This window comes from Capra hircus, chromosome 20, assembly GCF_001704415.2.
Source record: "Capra hircus breed San Clemente chromosome 20, ASM170441v1, whole genome shotgun sequence".
Taxonomy (NCBI): Eukaryota; Metazoa; Chordata; class Mammalia; order Artiodactyla; family Bovidae; genus Capra; species Capra hircus.
This window is the reverse complement of record NC_030827.1, coordinates 45,593,625-45,606,227: the sequence shown is the minus strand read 5'-3', so window position 1 is coordinate 45,606,227 and position 12,603 is coordinate 45,593,625.

Below are 12,603 nucleotides of genomic sequence, written 5' to 3'. Positions count from 1 at the left end.
ACACCACCCTTATGGCAAAAAGTGAAGAGGAGCTAAAAAGCCTCTTGATGAAAGTGAAAGAGGAGAGTGAAAAAGTTGGCTTAAAGCTCAACATTCAGAAAACGAAGATCATGGCATCCAGCCCCACCACTTCATGGAAAATAGATGGGGAAACAGTGGAAACAGTGTCAGATTTTGTTTTTGTTTTTGTTTTTTTGGCTCCAAAATCACTGCAAATGGTGATTGCAGCCATGAAATTAAAAGACGCTTACTCCTTGGAAGAAAAGTCATGACCAACCTAGATAGTATATTCAAAAGCAGAGACATTACTTTGCCGACTAAGGTCCGTCTAGTCAAGGCTATGGTTTTTCCAGTGGTCATGTGTGGATGTGAGAGTTGGACTATAAAGAAAGCTGAGCACTGAAGAATTGACTCTTTTGAACTGTGGTGTTGGAGAAGACTCTTGAGAGTCCCTTGGACTGCAAGGAGATCCAACCAGTCCATTCTGAAGGAGATCAGCCCTGGGTGTTCTTTGGAAAGAATGATGCTAAAGCTGAAACTCCAGTACTTTAGCCACCTGATGTGAAGAGTTGACTCATTGGAAAAGACTCTGATGCTGGGAGGGATTAGAGGCAGGAAGGGAAGAGGACGACAGAGGATGAGATGGCTGGATGGCATCACTGACTCGATGGACGTGAGTCTGAGTGAAGTTCGGGAGTTTGTAATGAACAGGGAGGCCTGGTGTGCTGTGATTCATGGGGTTGCAAAGAGTCAGACACAACTGAGCAACTGGACTGAACTGAACTGAAGGTTGGTCCAGTGGTTTGTGTAAGCTTCCTATAGGTTGAGATTTGTGCTGAGTTTTTGTTTGGCTGATTGTTTGTTTTTGGTTGGTTGGTTGTTTTTACTCTGATGGGCAAGGATGAGTGAGGTGGTAATCCTGTCTAAGGATGATTGTGTTTGTATTTTGTTTTGTTTATTGTCCCTGGTGGCTCAGGTGATAAAATTGTCTGCTTGCAATGTGGGAGACAAAGGTTTGATCCTTGGGTCAGGAAGATCCCATGGAGAAGGAAATGGCAACCCATTCCAGTTCTCTTGCCTGAAAAATTCCATGGATGGAGGAGTGGCTACAGTCCGTGGGGTCGCAAAGAGTCAGACACGACTGAGCGACTTCACTTTCACTTTTCAGGGTTAGTTTACTGTTACTCTAGGGTCTAGGAGTCAGTGCTCCCACCCCAAAGGCTCAGGGCTTGATCGCTGGTCAAGAATGAAAATTCCACAAGTGGTTTGTTATAGCATTAAGTGAGTTTTAAACAAATATCTAAAAACAAGAAACGAAAGATGAACCTCAGATAAGCAGTCATTACAAAATCAGACAAGTAATAATTAAAATAATGGAATATACACATCTAAATTAAAAAGTGAAAGTGAAGTCGCTCGGTTGAGTCCGACTCTTAGCGACCCCATGGACTGTAGCCCACCAGGCTCCTCCATCCATGGGATTTTCCAGGCAAGAGTACTGGAGTGGGGTAACATTGCCTTCTCCGTATACATATGCAGCCATGTGCAAATTCAAAACAATCCAACAACAATAAAAAAGTACAATAGATTGACCCAGTGAACAAAGAAAATAAAAAATATTTACGAGTGAAGAAAAAAACTAACTAAAGCACAAACTGGAAAACAAAACTACAGCAAGGTGCCAAGTGGGGAATAAATGAAAAAAAAAAAACAAAAAACAAAAAACAAAAAAACAAATATGTTGAGAGGAAAGAAAAGAAAGAAAGGAAAGAATAGATATGCAAAGTTAAATATAGATAGATGAAGAAGATTTGTATACATTGAAGATTAACTACAAGGGGAAAAGAACAGTAGGAATGGCAAACAAAGGAATAAATATAGAAAGAATATAATAGGTTTTTAAAAATTAAGAGTTAAAATTATAAGGAATAGAAAAGAGAAAAAAAAAAAAAAGGAAGAAAGAAAAAAAGGGGAAAAAAAGGAAAACTCAACAGAACTGGAAAAGCCCAATGAAGAAGCAGAGGTTTATAACAACAATAAAGAGTGTGACTGAATATACGCATACACATATACACCCATAAGCAAAATCAGAACAGTCCAAAAAAAAAAAAATAGAATAGATTGACCCAGCAAACAAAGGAAACCAAAAATAATATCTACCAGAACAAAAGTAACTAAAACACAAACTAGAAAAAAAAAAACTAAAGGAAGATGCCAACTGGGGAAAAAAGCAATGAAAATAAAAATAAGAAAGAGAGGAAAGGAAAGAAAGAATAGATATGCAAATTTAAATAGAGGCAGATAAAGAAGATTTATAATGTTAAAGATTAACTGCAAGGGGAAAAGTGCAGTAGGAAAGGCAAACAAAGGAATAAATTGAGAAAAAAAAATAATATATTTAAAAAATTAAAGTTAGAAAAAGGGAAAAGAAAAAAAGAATGAAAACTCCCCAGAACTGCAAAAGCCCAATATAGAGGCAGGGGTTTATAACACCAATAAAAAATGTGACTGAGAAAAAAGAAAAGAATAAAAAGCTCAAAAGTTTAATTAGATTTCATAGTGCCAATAAAATCAACAACAATGACAGAGAGGGGGAGAAAGGAAAAAAAAAAATCCAAAAAAATCTACAGAACAAGTCAAAACATAAGAATAATAAATGTTTTCCTTGAGTCACTGCTGTCAGAGTCCTTTCCCTCATTGGGAGTCACAGTCCACCTCATCTCCCTAGGATGCCCTCCAACACTGTACTGATACCTGGACCTATTGTGGGGGCAGCTCACATTCTTATCTGGTCTTACTCCTATGTGCTCTTGCTTCCAATGTCTGCAGCAATCAGAACTAGCGCATATTCTTTTATGGGAGCTCTCAGTGACCTTTTATATATTCCATAGACAGAGGCTGCCTAATTGATTGTGTGGATTTAATCTGCTGCTTGTACAAGTGGTGGGAAGGTTTGGGGCCTTCTTCCTTAGTCACACTGCCCTGGGTTTCAATTGTGGTTTTATTTCCACCTCTGCATGGGGACTGTCCACTGGGGATTGCTCCTGAGGCTGCCCTGGAGGACTTGGGTTTGCCACAGTGAGGGCCAGGTGTGGAAGTGGTGCAGCTGCTTGGATCACAGGGGTTCTGGCACCACCAGGTATTCAGGGGAGTTGGTGGCTAGGGAAACATAGTGCTCTAGAAGGGTATGGCAACCAGTATTGGCCCATACACGCCAGTGTTCTTGCCTGGGGAACCCCCACTCCCTGACAGAGAAGCCTGGCAGGCCACAGTCTACATGATGCAAAGAGACACGCCCGAAGCAACCCTGCTTGCATAGATGCAAGACTGTTTTTGCCTGTGGCAGCACCACCCCAGTGAGAGTTGAGTGTGAAGGTGGCACAGCTGCTTGGCTTGCAGGGATCCTGGCAGCTCCAAGTTTGCAGGGACATGGACGGCCTTCACTGCAGGAGTTCTGACCCTATCAGAGTCTTTTCTCGAGCCTTTCATAGCTGGCAATCAGAAGGCCTCTTTCCCAGTCTTTTTACATAGCTCCACCTGTTCAGGTACTTAGAGAGCTCCCTTGCCTGGGGTCCTTCTCTGTTGTTCTGTGCATTAGGCACATAGAAAGGCCCCCTGGCTGGAGTCCTACTCTGTAGATCAGTGCATCAGTCACTTAAAGGAGCACCCTGGGTGGGGTCCTACTTTATAGTTTAGTGCCTCAGGCATTTGATGGGCCAGTCTTTCTATTGTTCAGCTTCCTATGCTGGCATGTGGGAGAGAAAGGCTATGGTGATGTCTCCACCCGCTACCTTTGACTCAGAAGTATGGCCTTGCTTCCATGGCTGCCTGGCTTTCCTCCACAGGCAATTCCCACCACAATCTCCTTCCCCACATCCCCTCGATCCACCTCTCTGCAGTCAATAGCAGCCCTCACCCAGGGATTGCTCCACAATCCCAAAACTCCAGCTCCCACCCGCTGCACCTTCCAAGGGATCTACATTCCTGTCCAGGGTATATATGGCTGTGGCAAGGACTGTCTGATTCTCATTCCATTTAGGCTGCCACAGATCAGCTGTTGCACACACAGCCTTAAATGTTTCTCCTGACTCAGACAGTTGCCCTGATGTTGGGGTCAGATCCCTGCTTCAGTTCCCCCATCTTCTGAGGGCAGGTCCAGCCCTACTAACACTTCTGTTTTTTCACCTAGTCCCTTTGTCCTCCCAGTTTTGCACGGGTCTTTGCGTTCTTTTATGCTGGTTAGGTACTCCTGTCCGCTCTCAGCTAGTGTTCTGCATGCACTTCTGTGTCTGAAGGTGTATTCCTAATATTTCTGTGGAGAGAGATGTACTACTCCATGTCCACATACTCCTCTGCCATCGTCTACCAGGCCTAGTCTCTCTTCTTAATTGTGTATCTAATTTATCTTAATATTTTTATGACTTGTTTTTCTCTAATTCCTTGATGAGAAAAACAAAGCAAAACCAACTTTGTCTTCTCTTGTTGCTTAATTTCTCTGGGACATATTCTTATTAAGCTCCATTAGCCCTTCTTTGGAGAAGGCAATGACAGCCCACTCCAGTACTCTTGCCTGGCAAATCCCATGGACAGAGGAGCCTGGTAGGCTGCAGTCCATGGTGTCTCTAGGAGTCGGACACGACTGAGCAACTTCACTTTCACTTTTCACTTTCATGCATGAGAGAAAGAAATGGCAACCCACTCCACTGTTCTTGCCTGGAGAATCCCAGGGAAAGGGGAGCCTGGTGGGCTGCTGCCTATGGGGTCGCACAGAGTCGGACACGACTGAAGCCACTTAGCAGCAGCAGCAGCAGCCCTTCTTTAACTTGCATCACCTCTCAATAAAAAATTGTACACAAGGAGTAGGAAATGAATTGTTATTGGCCTAATTGGAGTCAGGGTTCAAAGGCAATCATTTCTCTCCAATATCAGAGTTGAATTATTTTCCCTGGTGGCTCAACTGTAAAGAATCTACCTGCAATGCAGGAGACCCCATTTCAATTCCTGGGTTGGGAAGATACCCTGGAGAAGGGAAGAGCTACCCACTCCAGTATTCTTGGGCTTCCTTGGTGGCCCAGATAGTAAGGAAACTGCCCGAAATGCGGGAAATCTGGGTTCAATTTCTGGAAGATCTCCTGGAGAAGAGAAGGGCTACTCACTCCAGTATTCTGACCTGGAGAATTTCGTAGAGTGTATAGTCCATGGGGTCGCAAAGAGTGAGACAAGACTGAGCAACTTTCACTTTCACTTTTGTTTTCATTGAGAGGTTCCCATTGCCACTCTGTGACTAGAACAGATTAAATTTCTAGAAATGAGAAAAGACTCAATAAGCCCAAGTATTTTTGCTACCTTATTTCAGTAGCCTGGCCAATACCATTTTATTATGCTTTCACTTAAAATTCTTATAAATTTTAAGTTTATTTGTATGTTTGAATTTCTTTTTTAATGGATATATTTCTCAACTAAAAATAGAAGTTAAATTAAAATATTACCTATAAGCTCAACTGAATAAATGAATGTGAGATTTCTATTTATATATTAAGTAAAATAGGATATAGTTTGATTAATAAGTTTTAGTTTGCTGATTAGAAAGCTGAGTTCATTTGGATCTTTCCTTTTTTTTTCTATTTGCAAATCCTGTTTAAAGTGTTTAGGAATACTGTATATGTGTTCCTAAAATCTCTATTTATTTATTTATTTATTTATTTTGCAACAGCTTAGCGCTAAAGACAGCATTGACACCCAGAACCTGACACATTCCTATCCAGTCTTTCTACTAGCCAAGAAACACTTTCTACAAATATTAAATATCTTGATATCTTAATAAAGAAAGTGCTACAGCAAAGATAGGACAAAACCTCAATGAAAGACCTGAAGTTTCCCAGGTTGAGGTGGATGACATTGAGATGTGAATCCCATTATGGCAAAAAGATGGAAGGAAGATGTTATGGGCACAATGCTATGTGCTCCCCAAATTCATATGTTGATGCCCTAATCTCCAAAAGGCTGGTACTTGGAGGTAAGGCCTTTGGGAGATAATTAGGTTTAGATTAAGTCATGAGGGTGGAGTTCTTGTAGTGGGATTCACGCTGTGTAAGCAGAGATCTTACATGTTCTCTTTGTCTTATGAAGATTCAGTAAGGAGACGGTCATCTGCAAGCCAGGAAGAAGGCCCTTATCAAGAACCCATACTGGCACCTTTTAATCCCAGACTTCCAACTTCCATACTTGTAAGAAAAAAATGTTTGTTATTTAAGACATAACTATACATGACATCTTGTTATAGCAGTCTGAGCTAAGACAGGGCTTGGTACCACAAGTGGGATGCTGCTATAACAAATAACTAAAAATGTAGAAATGGCTTTGAAACTAGATAATGGGTAGAGGATGAAATAATTATGAAAAAAACATTGATAGAGATATGGCCATTCTGGTGAGACTTTAGGTAGAAATGAATAATATGTTATTGGAACCTGGAGCAAGCATAATTCTTGTTATAAGTACCAAAGAACTTGGTTGTACTGAGTTTTGAATTTTGTGTAAGGTAAAATTTTCAAGGGATGAACTTGGATAATTGAAGATATTTCTAAGCAAGTGTTGAAGAAACAACTTGATTTCTACTGATTGCTTATGGTAAAATGTGCAATAAAACAGTTCATTTCAGTTCAGTCACCCAGTCATGTCTGACTCTTTGCAACCCCATGGACTGCAGCATGCCAGGTCTCCCTGTCCATCACCAACTCCTGGAGCTTACTCAGATTCATGTCCATCGAGTTGGAGATGCCATCCAACCTTCTCATCCTGTCATCCCCTTCTCCTCCTGCCTTCAATCTTTCCCAGTATCAGGGTCTTTTCAAATGAGTCAGTTCTTTACATTAGGTGGCCAAAATATTAGAATTTCAGCTTTATCATGAGTCCTTCCAGTGAATATTCAGGACTGATTTCCTTTAGGATAGAGTGGTTGGATCTTCTTGCAGTCCAACTTTCAAAAGTCTTCTCCAACCCCACAGTTCAAAAGTATCAATTCTTCACTGCTCAGCTTTCTTTACAGTCCAACTCTCACATCCACACAATACTCCTGGGAAAGCCATAGCCTTTACTAGACAGAACTTTGTTGGCAAAATAATATCTCTGCTTTTTAATATGCTGTCTAGGTTGGTCATAGCTTATCTTCCAAAGAACAAGAATCTTTTAATTTCATGGCTGCAGTCACCATATGCAATGATTTTGGAGGCCCCCAAAATAAAGTTTGTCACTGTTTCCACTGTTTTCCCATCTATTTTCTGTGAAATGATGGGACCAGATGCCATGATCTTAGTATTCTGAATGTTGAGCTTTAAGCCAACTTTTATACTCTCCTCTATTACTTTCATCAAGAGTCTCTTTAGTTCTTCTTCACTTTCTGCCATAAGGGTGGTATCATCTGCATATCCGAGATTATAGATACTTCTCTCAGCAATCTTGATTGCAGCTTGTGCTTCATCTGGCCCAGCGTTTCTCATGATGTACTCTGCATATAAGTTAAATAAGCAGGGTGACAATATACAGCCTTGACATACTCCTTTCTTTATTTGGAACCAGTCTGTTGCTTCATGTCTAGTTCTAACTGTTGCTTCCTGACCTGCATATAGGTTTCTCAAGAGGCAGGTCAGGTGGTTTGGTCTTCCCATCTCTTTCAGAATTTTCCCAAGTTTGTTGTGGTTGGAGAGATATAAATTAAATTAAATAAATTAAAACCAAAAGAACCAGCCTATTCATATTGCAAAATGTGAGAAAGTTTGTATTGACGAGACACTGAAAAATGTCTCTGTGTCCATTTCCTAAAGAGATAGTGGATGCCATTCATAAACATAATCAACCATTTTAGCAGAGGCTGGGAATAGAGACAAGTTTATACCAGCACTGAAACTGCCAGTTTGAATGGAAAGCAACACATCAGGTGGGGCTGAATGATGGAAGGCTGTCAGACTTGTTAGACTCTACAAGACAGGACTTGAAACTATTCTACTGTGATTGCAGGCACAATTCCTCAAGAAAAGGAAGAATGATGCCAAGGTAATTCAGAGATCATCGCAACTGCTATTTCTGCCACAGGCCCAGGAAGCATAACTAGTTACTCCTCAGTTTCAAATGGTGGAGCTCTGCCTCTCTAGCTTCCTTGGGCTGGTTGCCACATCAGTGGTCTCAAAGGGGAGATCATGGAACCAAGGGAAATTAATCCCATGCCTTAATACCAAATGGAATTTTCCTTGCTAGGTTTTGAATTCTCTTGGGACCCATCACCTCTTCTCTCTTTCCTTTTTCTCCTTTTGGAATGGGGCTGTCTATCCTGTGCCTGTCTCATCACTGTATTTTGGAATCATATAACTTCTCTAGTTACACGGGTTTTCAGTGGGAGAGTAATTTTACCTCAAGATGAAATGTACCTGGAGTTTTACCTATATTTGATTTGGAAGATACTCAGAAGAGACTTTGGACTTTAGATTTTAGAGTTGATGATACATTCAGTTAAGACTATGAGGCTGTTGGAATGTATATGTTTTGTATTTAAGAACATGAATTTGGGGTGAGAGGTGGGGAGTTGTCAGGGATGGAATGCTATGGACTTAATTGCCTACCTCCAAAACTTATATGTTGATGCTTTAACCACCAATGTAAGGTATTTGGAGATGGGTTCTTTGGGAAATAATTATGGTTAGATGAAATTCTGAGGCTGGTGCCTAATGATGATGGGATTAGTGCCCTTATAGTAAGAAATCAGAGCTTATTAACTCTCAGCCATTCCCTCCTTATCCTCTCTTTCTCTCTCTCTCTCTCTGTGCAATATGAGAATATAACAAGAAGGCAGCCTTCTATGAGTGAGGAAGAAGTTTTCACCAGGATGTCACAACACTTGCATCCTGACTTGGACTTTCTATTCTCCAGGACTATGAGAAGTAAGGGGTTCAGATTTAAGCCACTCAGTCTATGGCATTTTGTTATAGAAGCCTGAACAAACTAATAAAAAAGAACATTAGCATGCTTTGGATGAGGTTTTGTAGCATCAGGGACTCTTGATGACTCCGGTTCACTTTCTTTTCCTTCTTTGCTCTGATTTAAAATCTAAATCCAATGTTTTTTGTGCCTATTTTCTCCATCAGTGAAAAGGAAGCTATTCATATGTCTGTTCATGAAAACAAATACCATGAAATCTTATTGTGCAGAGTCAGGCATTGTAACCAATATCTTCAATCCACTGCAAGTTTTATGTTCAAAATCATTCAAAACAAATAATAACTTTGATATCTTGGTGTATTAAGTTTTTGTTTCTGCCAACCTTACCCTCACTGTTATTTTCTACATATCATGTAGATTCCTTTAGGTTTATTGCTCTATCTAATTTCTTTCAAATGTTGTATTAGCTTCTCTTGAGTACTTATGGCCTCTCTTTTTCAATCACTGTGTAAGTTCTTGTATCCTGGAAATTCTCCAGTATTTGGAATGGTTCATTCAATACATTCAGTTCAGTTCAGTCGCTCAGTCTTGTCCAACTCTTTGCGACCCCATGAATTGCAGCACGCCAGGCCTCCCTGTTCATCACCATCTCCAGGAGTTCACTCAAACTCTCATCCATCAAGTCGATGATGCCATCCAGCCATCTCACCCTCTGTCATCCCCTTCTCCTCCTGCCCCAATCCCTCCCAGCATCAGAGTCTTTTCCAATGAGTCAACTCTTCGCATGAGGTGGCCAACATGCTGGAGTTTCACCTTTAGCATCACTCCTTCCAAAGAACACCCAGGACTGATCTCCTTTAGAATGGACTGGTTGGATCTCCTTGCAGTCCAAGGGACTCTCAAGAGTCTTCTCCAACACCACAGTTTAAAAGCATCAATTCTGCGGTGCTCAGCTCTCTCCACAGTCTAACTCTCACATCCGTACATGACTACTGGAAAAACCATAGCCTTGACTAGATGGACCTTTGTTGGCAATGTCTCTGCTTTTCAATATGCTGTCTAGGTTGGTCATAACTTTCCTTCCAAGGAGTAAGCATCTTTTAATTTCATGGCTGCAATCACCATCTATAGTGATTTTGGAGCCCAAAAAAATAAAGTCTGACACTGTTTCCTCTATTTCCCCATCTATTTGCCATGAAGTGATGGGACCAGATGCCATGATCTTCGTTTTCTGAATGTTGAGCTTTAAGCCAACTTTTTACTCTCCTCTTTCACTTTTATCAAGAAGGTTTTTAGTCCCTCTTCACTCTCTGCCATAAGGGTGGTGTCATCTGCATATCTGAGGTTATTGATATTTCTCCCGGCAATCTTGATTCCAGCTTGTGTTTCTTCCAGTCCAGCGTTTCTCATGATGTACTTTGCATGTAAGTTAAATAAGCAGGGTGACAATATTCAGCCTTGACGTACTCCTTTTCCTATTTGGAACCAATCTGTTGGTCCATGCCCAGTTCTAACTGTTGCTTCCTGACCTGCATATGGGCTTCTCTAGAGGCAGGTCAGGTGGTCTGGTATTCCTATCTCTTTCAGAATTGTCCACAGTTTATTGTGATCCACACAGTCAAAGGCTTTGTCATAGTCAATAAAGCAGAAATAGATGTTTTTCTGGAACTCACTTGCTTTTTCCATGATCCAGTGGATGTTGGCACTTTGATGTCTGGTTCCTCTGCCTTTCCTAAAACCAGCTTGAATATCAGGGAGTTCACGGTTCACGTATTGCTGAAGCTGGCTTGGAGAATTTTCAGCATTACTTCAGTACATTACTTAAGAAAATTGCCTACTTTTAGGAGAAGAACATATTAACCTGTTGTAGACCAGTGAAGATTTTTAAGCTAGAATATGAAAAGAATAAATGAGGTATTTGTTTTCTTGAGTCACTATATTTAGTAGAATGAAAGATTTGATTTTGAACTCATGTTTGTTGGTAGTCCAAAGCATAGTGAACTGATGAAAAAGCACACATGACCTCTTTTCCGTGTTGTTATTTGCTGCTTACAAAGAAATTTACACATTACAGAAAATACTGTGCTGAAGTAAAAGGCAAATATCCTTGCTGTATTGGACATTTTTATCTTAACATCTCTTTTCAACCAGTGATATTTCAATGTTTTTAGCCAGAAGAAAATAAATGAATGAAAATAAAGACTCAAATATACTCTCATAAGAAAATTTTATATATTTTTTTAAAACTATGTCATTATGCTTATTAATTATAGTAAATTATATATTTATTAATAATAATGACAGCTATTTAGTGTATATTGTTACATTATAACAATACACATATTTATATAATATGTATATTATACAGTTCTCATGCTATCAAGGAACGGGCACTCTAGAGTAAGTCTCAAGACATGATCCATCTACAAAAGTTCACCTTAATTTAAAGTATTTGTAGAGATAATTAGAATACTAGATATGTTCATTAACATTTCAAATCTCATTTAAATGTAAATTGTAATATTCTCTTTTTCTGCAACACCAGGTAGTTAGTGTCTTCCATGAGTAATAAGTAATTTGTTCCCCATTAGCTGCAAGAATGGATAAAGCAATAAATCAAAATCTGATAAGAGTCACAGTTAAAATGGTAACCTCTGTGAAAGGGAAAGTACACAAAACATTGTCTTCATTATTATTTCATCATTAAAATACAGTCGATTCACATTTCAACAGCTCTGTTATGAATTGGTCTCTATTTTGGTATCTGTAATAAACTCATGTAGTTATAAAAAATATATTGGTAAAATTATATAAAAAATTAGGCTTAACTTTGCAATATCTTTTTCATAGATAATTTTGATTAAAACTACAAAATGTAGCCTTTTGCCTAGGAATAGATTTTAAGAAGAAAAAATTATTAAAAATCTAAGTAATGTAAAACACATAAAAACATTCCCATAAAAATATACCACAATAGAAATAGATTTTTGGAATTTATACACATAAGAAACTTGTTAATGCTCAGTGAACTGGTTTCTGTGCACATTATCCTTATCTCTCATCTACTGAGTACTCCAATGTTGCAAGTAACTATTAGGTGCTGTGTCTTTTAATTGTTTAGTTTTATATTGTTTTGCAATGAGCTTAAGAATAATGCTGTATTAATCAATGAAAACAAAGTATCAAAAAAAACAATGCATTTTAAAATTTTTCATCAAATTATTTTCTATGTATGTTCTATGTTATAATGTGTGTGGGAAAGTGTGTGTTTATTATGCTATAAAACCAATCATTAGAATTAGTATTTTGTTAATAGTTTACTAGTTGTAAAAACACTATCATTGTCTCTGACATCTAATGTTCAAATGACAATCACTTCTCCCCCTACTGCCATGCAAGAGCATGAGCTCTGGAGCTTTAAATAGACTGTGTTCAAATCTAAGCTGAGGGAGTTTGTCCATGTTACTTATCTAGGGAATACTGATTTACCTGTCTTATGCAATTGTTGGAATTATTAGTTGAATACACGTATATTACTTAGAACATGTTAAGTATGCAAACATCTCGTTATGATTTAATAGCGTAATATTATTTAAAATATGTAAACCCATGTCGGTATAAATAGTCTCGTTAGTTTTTCTCTCTCGTGGATAGATTATCCTCATGTGACAT